This window comes from Ambystoma mexicanum, chromosome 1p (genome assembly GCF_040938575.1).
Source record: "Ambystoma mexicanum isolate Mex_15411 chromosome 1p, UKY_AmexF1_1, whole genome shotgun sequence".
Taxonomy (NCBI): Eukaryota; Metazoa; Chordata; class Amphibia; order Caudata; family Ambystomatidae; genus Ambystoma; species Ambystoma mexicanum.
This window is the reverse complement of record NC_090921.1, coordinates 1184584757-1184597528: the sequence shown is the minus strand read 5'-3', so window position 1 is coordinate 1184597528 and position 12772 is coordinate 1184584757.

Sequence of the window (12772 nt, the reverse complement as noted above, 5' to 3'; positions counted from 1 at the left end):
AAAAAGGCACTTATTGACACAGTTAATAACACCTTAATATCAAGCAGAAGACAAAGGATTCAACAGGCAGTGTTCTGAAGTATGTGACCACCTTATTGTAAAGCAGCACAGTCACAAGGTGGGTGGAGGTAGATAGAAAGATTTGTTTTGTGGATCACAGGCAATGGCCGGTCTGCATGTCTGGAGTACACAACCATCAACAAGAAACTGCATCATTAATTGCCTAAGAGAGCAGATGTGGGGAGGTCTATCCCGCAGCTGATGCCCCGAGCACAGTATTGATAACGGTGGTAATGTAGGTTGGTCGCAAGGTAGCATGCCCGAAGAAGCTGCTTAGCCATGTTTTCACATCACCAGATAAAACAAGTGAAATAAATAAACATAACATGCTGTTGTGTAGGAGGAGCCAAGTACCCCACGTCAGCCACTTCACCCATATTGCCTATATGTTGGGAGCCAGAGTGTGAGACACGTGCGGTACCAGTAAGAATAGCAGTATCAAAGAGAATCCTGGAAGCGAGGTTCCCATTGAGGAACCCATACCTGCATACGAGACAATATGATGGTCATCGGAATGAAATCCTGGAAGAAGAAGAGCAAATGAATGGTCAAGATGAATGGTGATGGTCATGCAGAATCAAGCTGACGTGCATAGAAGAGATGCAGAGACAAGAGAAAGGAAATATTCTATAAGGCATCAAGGATAAGTGACATCTTGGGATCAAGGTGAAGAAGCTTATGCCACAGAAATGATGACGATATTAAGTTGTTGTACACGTTTACAGATGCATACAAAGTATTCTTGAGGCTAGCTAAGTAGTGAATAAGATGTGGCATGTGCCAACATATACATATATGTATAAAGAATAAAGGATGGATTTTTCCACTACGTGTTATAGCAGAATTGGACTGAAAAAGGAAGGCCTCATTTTCAGTGTGTCGCAGTAATGAAAACAAATGAATTAAAAGTGAATCTCAGAAAGGCGAGGTTGGATGAGCCATGAAGCCAAGCCAAGAAAGTCAAGGTCTTATCAGTCTGGAGTGAACAGGCATTGGATACAAATCGTGTGAAAGAACAAAACTCCTGTTCAGAAGGCATGAACCAAACAAGGAACATGTCAGAGGTCTATTAAAAAAATTGTATTTTAATACTTGAGAAGCTCAAAATTATGGTCTAAAGTCACATGGACAGATGAAGTTGGACTGACGAGATCTTAATTGTCAGTAGACTATTGAGGTGATGATACATGAATATGTTAATTTGTGGGAAGCTCTGTTTTAAACGGGCTCACCAGCACCTGGAAGTCCAATCTGTGTGCTGCTAACGTAGTTGGAAAAGTACTGACAAAAGTTAGTGTCAACCAATTGTAGGGAACCACATAATTAAGGGTCCTATAGTTTGTGGAGCCAATAAGATCTTGTGTATTTAGTGACATTCATAGTGGCCATTTTGAGAGGAGGTCTTAGCTGCCACACCTGGTGTTAAGAAGCCTATCACTTTCATTCATAGTCCCATACTAGTATAGAGTATACACTTAAATAGTTCCTTAGACCCAATCACATTTGCCCCTAGGTTATTGTAGTTTACCACGTAGGATGACGTTGGTAAAATGTAGGTTGAATGTGAACTATGATGATTTTTTGCTCTATATTACTTTTTTTAAAATACATTGAGAGAAATGTCTCTGCGACGTCGTATGATGTCCATTGAACTCCCTGTTTTAGATAACTGATATTAAAACAGTTATCCTTTTTGCCAACTATGCATCCCCATCCATCCCAAGGGTATTGCTACTCATCTTAAAGGGCTGGAGATCACTCAGTTCATGTGGTAGCAGAGAGAGGATGGTTAGATATTCATCGAGATAAAGTAAGCTTTGAGGTTCCCGGAAATATCGCACAACCTCTGCCATTCGGCTGAAAGGACGTGAGGTTCCCTGTAGATAGCAACGTTAGATAAAAACCTCTATGCTTGCAAGCTCGGGTGTGACAAGCCCCACGGTTTCTACGGAATCCCCTCCCGCATCTACGAGAAGCTGAACGAACGGAAAGTTGAAGAGGCAATAACGAGGCGGACAATCCCGAGAGTCGGAAGAAGAATATCTGAATGGTGAGTAGAACTGAGCGAGCTGGCACAATTGTATATGGGCAATGAATGAGAAAAGTGATAAGGGGAAAAAAGAGTAACGGAGGGAGGTTGGGGTAAAGTAACTTGGAGAATAATGGGTTTTGAATATTAAGCAATTAGCTTGAGGGGTAAATGCGAAGCAATTGAGAGATACCCAGAGGAGAGTTCACGAGGAAGGATACGCTTAGATACCTGCATTTTAAACAACAGTCATAAGAAACAGCACCTACAGTCCCCATAGTGGAAGACTTAAAAAACAGTCCTGGTTAAAGACGCTTCTAAAGAGGGCAGTTTACACTCTGTGGGAGTATTTTTGAAAAAGGCAAGACAGGTCTTAATGAAAAGACTGTGAGAGATTTATGTGGCAGGCCAAGTGTGTTTGTTTGGCTGTTTTGTTTTATGTGGTTGTGTACTGATGGCAAAATAATAAATAAGATTGATAAATGCGAAAAGGAGAAACGCGAGAGTTAAAGAATTAAGTGTGCCTTTTTGAAGAACTTGAATTGATATTTTTAGCAGATTAAAGTAAAAAAATGTGAAATATAGGAATTGGAGCCAGCAACGATTGGTGCACACTCATATTATTTTATTTTTCGTGAAAAGTACTATTGAAAATTACAAAGAGTAAAAGTGAGTATTGACGATCAAAGAGTGATCAAAAAATGGAGGATATTACTCCGCTTATACGCTTGTGTAAACAGCTGCCGAAACATGCACCCAAACTCAGACAGTACAGTGCAGAAAAGGAACCACAGAAAAAATGTTCATGCCGTGGCCGCAAGGGGGATCGCTATTGAGGGTAGCCTTGCAGCATATGATGACTTATTTGCATGCTGCATGTACAGGAAAAAAGTTAGATAAATGACTAGCGAGCTTAGAGCTTTGGAAGATGTACCAGGAGGAGATAGAAGAGCCGCCTCCTTTAGAGTGGATACTTAATATATGCAGAGAGGGGATTGAGGAGGTTTCCGCTCCACCAGCTGCACCTTAAATAAATTGCGATGGTAAAAAAAGATGATGGGCTGTACCCGTTAAGTGAGCTTAAGGGAGCAGCAGGGTATAGTAACCCGGCAAATGAGTCGCCTGCGCAAAGCAGCGAAGAGGGCCCAGAGAAAAATAATGAGAGAGATGTAATTCCTAAGGTCCCGAACGACAAAGAGAGATGGGATAAAGAGAGAGGTGAGCAATCAAGCGCATCTTTAGATATAGGACGAGAAATAAAAAGATAGAAAGGAGAAAGAGATAAAGCTGATGAGTTAGCACTTATACAGAATGAATGGATGTGTGGTCAGATTTTGCTCAAACTCGATGGGAAAGGCATTGAGGACTAAGGCAAAGGGAAGATCGAGACAAGCAGGATAAAAGAGATGTAGAAAGGGAAGAAAGATCAAAAGACAAAAGGGCAAAAAGAAATAGAGACAAAGAAGGGAACAATTGTATCAAGATGAACAATTGAAGAAACAGGAAAGGGCAGAAGAACAAAGAAAATATGACAATAGACAGAGCAATCGAAGAGATCGGGAAAGATTAGAAAAGAAAGGAATGGAAAAGGAGGAGCAGAAATTAGGGGATACAAGAATGCAAAGACATAGGGCCTCATTAGGACCCTGGCGACCGCGGAATGAACAGTGCCAGTAACGGACCGACATCATTCATTCCGGGCCGCCTCATTACGAGGTCTGCTGCGGGTCCTGCTCAGGATGCCTGGCCAGACCATGCATCCTTAGCGGGACCCGCTAGCAGACCAGAATGCTAACAACGGGCCCGTCATTAACTGGCCCGTTTTTAGCATCCTCCCCATTCCCATTGATCCCTATGAGGCTGAAATGGGAATTAATTTTTACCAGAACCCAGAAAAGGGCAATTACCGGGTCGGCCAAGGTCAGCATGACCAGCGTATTGCCCTTTTCTGGGCTCTGGTAAAAAATCAGTACCGGCGGCAGCCGTGCCCTTAATAAGGGCACAGCTACCGCCAGGGTCGTAATGAGGCCCATAGAGATGAAGAAATACAAGGGCAAATGAAAGAAGTGACAGGAAAAAGATAGAGGAAAACAGGTTACGAAAGGAAGCAAGTGTCAACTTCACTTTTCACCGATGTAGAAGACACAGTTTCAAAGTCCCCTCTTCCTCTTCACCTGATAAGCAGGGCTCCGGCGAAGGTATCTTCTTCTGTCTCTTAGTAAGAGTCTCCTTTGTTTTTTAGATGGTAGGGTCTGCCACAGTATGAAGCCACTGTGCCTGCTATAATAAACAGACCAGGGGCCTCGTTCCTGGAACAGCCGGGTGTGTGGGAAAAAAGCCTTCTGGCACAAAAAACCCCAACAGATGACAGGTAAATATATTACCCAGTGGGAGTGGTCTTGGATGATGGAATATGGGTGCAGATGGAAATAACAGCCACAAGATAGTAGAAGACTGTAAGTATTCAAGCTTGACTTCCAAGGATCAAGTAGGACCATGGGGAGACCAAACACAAAACCAAGATAAGGCTTGAGTGAAAACAAGGTCGATTCTCAATAGTAGCGAAGACTAAAGTTGGAGGGAACACTGGGAAAAAGTATCCAGCAAAATCAACAAAGGAAAAGAAATAATACAGAAGAGATTACAATGGAGAGAACTGCAGGTAAGAGTCGGCGGCCGCGAGAGAAAAAACAGGAAGCGGAACGCCTGGATCGCAAGAAAGAAAGAGAGGGGAAACAGAGACATGAAAGAGGAGGCGGCTGCCGAAGGGTAGGAGAAAGAGCAGAGGCGAAATACACAGAACGGAAAAAAAGGAAGGTAGAGCAGAATGAAAGCAACGGGAAGCAGACAGGAGTGAGTAGACAGTAGCCGGAGCGAAATCCGACTCCAAGTAAAGAAAGGTGGAAACAGAGCAAGGAAACGAAAAAGGGGGCAGCAGAATAAAGAGCGGAGCACCGCCAAGAGAAATGATCAAGGAGTGTAACAACAAACAGGGAAAGCCTAATCAGTTGCAACGCACCGGCTGCCGGTCGCTCTGTGGCTAAAAGCAAGCCGGCAGTGGCCATGTTGAAAAAGACTAGACCGCATCCCGCGGAACGTGGAGAAGCGTGAGGGGAAAATCAATGAAGTCAGTACCTCCAGCGAGAAAGCAGCTTGCAACTCCCAGGGAATGGGACAGTATGCCCCCTCCTGAGACCTAACCCCCCAGGGATTACCCAGATGGGCCCGGTGGAATTTTCTGACAAGAAGAGTGGCTTGTACCTATGTAACAGGTTCCCAGGTATTTTCTGATCTAGGGCACCCTTTTCATTTTATTAAATATTCAAGTCTGCCCAGGGGCATGAGGTCATAGAAGGGACGCATGAAAGACTGGATGGATGCGACTGAGTTTCTTGGGCAGTCGCAAGCGGAAGGCTACAGGATTTATTTGGGATAGTATCTCAAAGGGTCCGATATACCGGGGTGATAGCATGGTGGGATGGACCCAGTGAGGGAGATATTTGGTGGACAACCAAACTTTAGAACCCACGGTGAGATCGGGAATCTCACGGCGATGCTTATCTGCCTGCTTCTTGTAGCAGTCTCTTGAGTCTTGTAAGCTCCGCTTAGTGATGTTATGTGCTTCTGATATCTCTGAGAGAGAGCTTTCTATGGATGGGATATTTGAAGGACCCGGAATGACAGGTAGAATAGACTTGGGATGTATGCCATAGGTTACAAAGAATGGACTCATGCCCAATGGGTATGGATGGTGTTATTATACGCAAATTCCGCAGTTGGTAGGAGAGACACCCAATTGTCTTGCAGACGAATGACATAACAACAAAGGTATTGCTCTAAAGTTCCATCGCTCAGTTTGTCCATTGGACTGAGGGTGAAAACCAGAAGATAAAGCACGCTCAATACCGAGTTGACTACAGAGGGCCTTCCAAAACGCAAGGTGTATTGACTATCTCGGTCTGACACTATTTTCTGAGGCAATCCATGTAAGCGAAAAATGCCTCTGAGAAAGACTTCTGCCATTTCAGAAGCAGTGGGAATAGCTGGCAAGGGCGAGAAGTGAGCCAATTTAGTGAAAGTATCAATTGTTACTATTATACAGGTACAACCTTGTGAAACAGGAAGTTCCACAACACAATCTGTAGAGAATTGACTCCAGGGACCGGGAGGGAAAGGGTCTTGTTCCAGAAGGCCTATGGGTGTTTGTGTTTGGTATTTGCTACGGGCACACACTGGACAAGCCTTGACATACTTCTCAGTGTCTTTGGCCATTCCTGGCCAGTAAAAAGATCTCTTGAGCAAATCTAACGTCCCATAACAACCTCTGTGTCCTGCAGTAACTGAATCATGGCACCAAAGAAGAGCCAAATGGCAACGTCATTAGATGGTAGGAATAATCTCTTTTTGTAGAAAAGAAGACAGTCTTCAACTTCTGTCTCACGGTGCCTTATAGATAAAGATGTTCCTAAGTCTTCGGTAGAAGCTTCTTTAACTGCTGTAAGAAGGTAGAGATGACTGTAATGATCTGTGTGTGCGGAAACATTGGCTCTCTGTCAGGTTCGGGTTCTAGACCTGCCTTTCTAGAGAGAGCATCTGCCAATCTATTTTGTGAACCTGGTATGCATGTAAAAAAAATGCGCCCAGCGAGCTTTGCAGGAATTAACACATTCGTGCTCTGGAGCACCTGAAGGTTCTTGTGATCCATGCAAATCAGAAAAGGAAGTTATCTAACTTGAAGTAAATGTTGCCACTCCTCACATGCCCCCTTAATGGCTAAGAGTTCCTTTTCAATTACAGAATAGTTCCTCTGACTGGTGGTAAGTCTTGGAGTAATAAGAGACAGGGTGTTCCTTTCCTGAATGCACTTGGAGAAGAACCGCTCCTATAGCAGCCGAGGAGGCGCCTGTTTCCAAAATAAAAGGCTGGGTTTGATCAGGTTGTTGCAATATGGGAGCAGAACAAAATAGATGTTTAAGAAGTGAGAAACATTCCTCTACATTTAGAACACTGATGGGGCGTTAACCAGCCCAAAGGGCATCACTTGGTAATTCAAAGTGCCCATATGGTGTGCGAAATGCAGACTTCCATTCGTCTCCTTATTTAATATAGGGTAAGTGGTAGGCACTTCTTAGATCGAGTTTGGTGAAAACGGTGGCGCCTTGCATTGCTTCCAGTATGTCGGAGATCAATGGCATAAGATATCTCACACAGTCACCTTGTTAAGGCAGCGGTAGTCGATACAAGGTCTCAACTCATTGGAATCCCTCTTGGGAATAAAAAAAAAAGGGAAGCCCCGGCCGTGGGAACGAGAAGGGCGAATGAGACCGTTGGTAAGGTTGGACTCAAGAAAATCACAAAGGGCCTTTTTCTCGGACATTGAGAGAGAACATTCTACCGAAAGGGACCAATGCTTCAGGTATCAGGTCTATAGCATAGTCCTCTGGTCTGTGTGAAGGTAATTCCACTGGGGTTTTTTCCCAAAAAAGTCTTCAAATTCTTTAAGGCACCCAGGAATTCACTTTCCACAGACGTACTAGACACAGTTTCAAAGTCCCCATTTTCCTCCTCACCTGATAAGCAGGGCTCCGGCGAAGGTATCGTCTTCTGTCTACTAGTAGAAGGCTCCTTTTTTTAGAAGGTAGGGTCTGCACGGAATGAAGCCACTGTGTCTGCTATAATAGACAGACAAGGGGCCTTGTTCCCAGAACAGCCAGGTGTGTGGGGGGAAAAAGCCTTCTGGCACAAAAAACCCCAACAGATGACAGGTAAATATATTACCCGCTGGGAGTGGTCTTGGATGATGGAATCTGGGTGCAGATGGAAATGACAGCCACAAGACAGTAGAAGACTCTAAGTATTCAAGCTTGACTTCCAAGGAACAAGTAGGACCACGGGGAGACCAAACGCAAACCAAGGTAAGGATCGAGTGAAAACAAGGTCGATTCTCAATAGTAGTGAAGACCAAAGTTGGAGGAAACACTGGGAAAAAGTATCCAGCAAAATCAACAAAGGAAAAGAAATAACACAGAAGAGAATACAACGGAGAGAACTGCAGGTAAGAGTCGGTGGCCGCGAGAGAAAAAACAGGAAGCGGAATGCCTGGAATGCAAGAAGGAAAGAGAGGGGAAATGGAGACAAGAAAGAGGAGGCGGCTGCCGAATGGTTGGAGAAAGAGCAGAGGCGAAATACACAGAACGGAAAAAAGGAAGGTAGAGCAGGATAAAAGCAATGGGAAGCAGACAGGAGCAAGTAGACAGTAGCCAGAGCGAAATCCGACTCTAAATAAAGAAAGGTGGAAAAAGAGCAAGGAAACGAAAAAGGGGTGCAGCAGATAAGAGAACGGAGCACCGCTAAGAGAAATGATCAAGGAGCGAAACAACAAACGAGGAAAGCCTAATCAGTTGCAACGCGCCGGCAGCCGGTCGCTCTGTGGCTAAAACAGAGCCGGCGGCGGCCATGTTGAAAAAGACTAGACGCATCCCGTGGAACATGGAGATGCATGAGGGGAATATCAATGGAGTCGGTACCTCCAGCGAGAAAGCAGCTTCCAACTCCCGGGGAATGTGACAACAAAAAAGCAAAGGAAGTTTGACGATGAGCTAGAATGAAAGAGAAGACCGAGTGCACGCGATCTTGATCGCATGGAGAAGGAGGTAAAGAATCCTGATCCAGTAGTATCATGGGAAGATTTAGTAGAGTTTTTCCCAGAACAGGAGCCAATAGCGGGTCCATCTAGTATAAATCTAGAAGATGAGCTTGATTCCAGAAGCATTGGAGATGCTATCGATAAGGTTTATCATAATATAAAAACTCAGAAAGCGGTGCAAGTCAAGGGCAAAAATGACTGACTTAAGTGTACACAGCTATACGATAAGGAAGGAGCCTTGTATAGCTTCGAGCCCAGAGAGCTGTCTTTAGATAGGCTAACTTTGGAGAGCGATGAGGAGGAGGGAGATCACACGAGTTGGGCACAGGAGATGTCAGTTGAAGAGAGAGAAACCTTCTGTGGGGAGGAGGGAGATAATGCATGTGGTCCTGAAGTGTGTTTTACCATGGATAAAGAAGTTTGATGGTCAGATTAGAAGCTACCTACATTGCGCGCGTCAAGAGTCACTGACACGGCTAAATCCACCATCTAAAGGGCAGTCCCATGGTCAGAGGGGGGACTCGCCATCTTATGTGAGCAGGTTAAGGTTGCTGCCACAAAGAAGGGGGTACGGAACCATTGTCCCTACTAAGGATAGGCAAACAATGAGAGTTTAAGGCGTATTTGGGGTCTCAGTTTCCTTTGTTAGAGAAGGGAGGAGCCAGACTGCAGAATATACCTTGGCTGCAAATGGACAAGGATAATTTAAGGTGTAAACCCCCGAGTTTAACTTCTGCCGCTGGAAAATGGATACATGAGCTAGAGAAAATGACGAGAGGGTACATGTTGGCTTTAGGGGACATTAAGGGTCTCCTGATTGCAATTGTTGGAGAAAGGGCTGATGATGTTTGGGCACGAGCAGGATATTCTGGTGTTGCAATAGTAAACACTGCTCATGATGGAGCACCATTCAATAATTGCAGAGCAGCAGTTTGGAAAGCGCTTAGAGTGCTGTATCCGGACACGTCAGATATGGGAGCTATAATGACAAAAAGGATGCTGTAAGGAAAGGATCCGGTTGTTTACATTCTAAAAATCCAAGAACAGTGGGCCTTGGAAACATGTGAGGCTTGGGGGAAACCTATACCTGTATTCTATCATATACTATAATGATGTGTTATTTATATAGCGCCTTAATCCAAAGAGCTTTACAGAGCACGTATTTACATACAATATCACCCAACCAAAATTGGTACTCGTTTACCGACCTCGGAAGGATGAAAGGTTGAGTTGGCCTTGCCAGAATTCAAACCTGCGACTTGCAGATCACGCTCAGATCGCAGCAGTGAGTGCTCAACCCGCTGAGCTATCTTACCAGCCAGGGGATGCCAGAGCCCGTACAGAAACAGCTCAAGAAATTGGTGGGCATGGAGGCATAACCATGGTCAGAGATACAACTAACCATTGCGCATTATTACAGATTTTTGCAAGAAAAGAATCGCAAGAAAGATGATGCTAGAAAAAGTGAAGAGGCAAAGTTAGTGCAGAAAAAACTCTTCAAGTATGCCATTGAAGGGGCATGCTAACCAGTGTGGACGGATTGAGCTCAGAGCAAGTAGCAAACATGCCGCAGATGAATAGATGAATAACAAGAGGCAGTTTGATCAAGGAAATAATGGGTTTATACCGCGGGGAAGGGGATTTCAGAATAATCAGGGACATTTTCAGAATAATCAAGGTGGGTTTCTGAATTTTCAGAATGATAACCAAGGCATGCAGGGAGGACAAATGGAAAGATCTCCACCAGTATGTAGGACTTGTGGCATGACAGGTAATCTTTCTCGCACTTGTAGAAGCCAAGGATTTGTGCAGAACAATTAATTTTTGAGAGGGGGGACTTCAAACCTGCCTGCATATTTGCAGCTGAGCGGAGATGGGTTTGCTCAGAATCAAACAGTGCAGCAAACACAAACGCCGACAGTACAGCAAGGTTTGCAAACACAGCAGACGACAATGAGTATGCCACAAGGGCAGTCTTAGCATTCACCCATGCAGATAGAGCAAAGCATGAGCACAGGCCATTTAATGACTCCTCGGTTAGGAGGTGTCATGGTCAATGGAGGGAATCCTTTCACAGGGGTGAGGCTGTTTCCACAATAGGACAGCTCACTGGGGGACTTGATGTGTTCAGTACTATCTGTGACGCCTAATCCTCAAGAGGAACCAAGGGTAGACATCAATATAGGATGCACGTCTTTTCGTTTTTAGTAGACACAGGTCCAGCGCGCTCATGTATGCGAGAGGGAACGTTTTCAATGTCTGGAAATACCATGAATACTCAAGGTTTCACAGGAGCTACAAGCAGAGTTCCTTTTACTAAAGATGTACTAGTCTCTATAGGAGAGTGTGATAAGTCGGTGCCATTGCTATATTCAAGGCAGACACCTGTTAATGTATTAGGTCGAGATTTATGACCAAGTTAAATATGACAATTTCCTTTACTGACAAAGGAATAGTGTGTTCAAAATCAGTAATGCACTATTTAAATGTGAGTGAATTTATTATGGAATTTGGAGGACAATTGACCATATGAGGAGTGCCATTAGAACCAGAAGTGTTTCACTATGGTGTACGCATTTTGTTAACAAGGCTGCCAGGGTTAGTGGGCAGGATTATAAGAATACCTGATGAATTCTTATTCAGGCCAAAGATACCTATGGACAGAGGCGTTGCTGGGGGGGGGGGTGGTTATGGGGCTATTGCCCTGGGTCTTTTGGTTGTAGCCCCAGATACAATCTCAGGGGCTACAACCAAAAGACTACCTAGCCCTGAGTCCAGACAGTCCCGACATTAGCACAGCCCCAGATCGCTTCCAGACCTAGCAACACCCCCATCTATGGATGAAGAGGAAGGGTGAATCTTTCGTTTGGAATTACAAGCAGCTATAGTGTAAGGAGAAATGGATTTGCTTGATGGGAATGATTATGATGGCAGACGATTGTGCACAGTGATTGCCATTGGGGAGGGTTACAGATCGACTGACGTCATCGATAAGGATGTTTGGAGATCATCCATAAAATGACGAACTGATATTTGAGTCGGGTATTACTTATTGGGGGAGAGCAATTAAACGCGAGGTTCCCCAGAAAATTATGTTAGCACAAAAACGTCCCGAGTATTTTGAGGAAGACATAGCGAAAGTGCCAGTTTCATTATGGACAACAGATCCCTATGAAATAGGATTACTAAAGGGGGTTGAAGAAATGAAGATTAAATTGAAACCAGGAGCAATTTTACTTCGAGCTAGGCAGTATCCCATGTCTCGAGAGGCAGATGAAGGAATTTTTAAGACAATTTGAGCTATGATGGAACAAGGCATCTTAGTAACGTCAGAGTTACTGTGTAATACTGTAATTTATCCTGTGAAAAAAGGGAAAGGGGGTTGTAGCGTTTAATTCAAGATATGAGGCCAATTAACCAGATTGTAGAGGCCGAGTTCCCTCTAGTTCCTAATCCTGTGACAATTTTATGTAATATACCTGCTGAGGCACAATATTTCGCTGTCAATGACTTGAAAAAGCGTTTTTCTCAATTACATTGCATAAAGACTCACAAGATCGGACGTCATTTACGTTCGGGCAGGCTCGCCTAAAAAGCACTCATTTACCCCAAGGGTACTGTGAGTCTCCATCGATTTTCAATAGGGTCCTGCAGATGGACTTAAGCAATATTGATTTAGAAAGTGTTTTGTTGCAGAATGTAAATGATATATTGGTCTGTAACACGACAGAGGAAAAGTGCAGACGTGATTCACTTCAGATAATGATTATTCTTGCTGAAAAAAGGATATAAGGTTGACAGAGAGAAATTATAGTACTGTCAACAAGAAGTGGTGTACATTGGCCAGTTAATTTTGCATGAAGGAAAGAAGGTTACTCCTGAAAGATCTGAGGCTATTTTGAAAACAGTAAAGCCACAGGCGATAAAGCACATGCAGAGATATTTGGGGCTATGTAACTATGTGAGAGCATGGGTCTTTGATTGCAGTTCGTATGTAAGGCCCTTATTGCAGGCTCTGAAGAAAGCACAGGCAACTC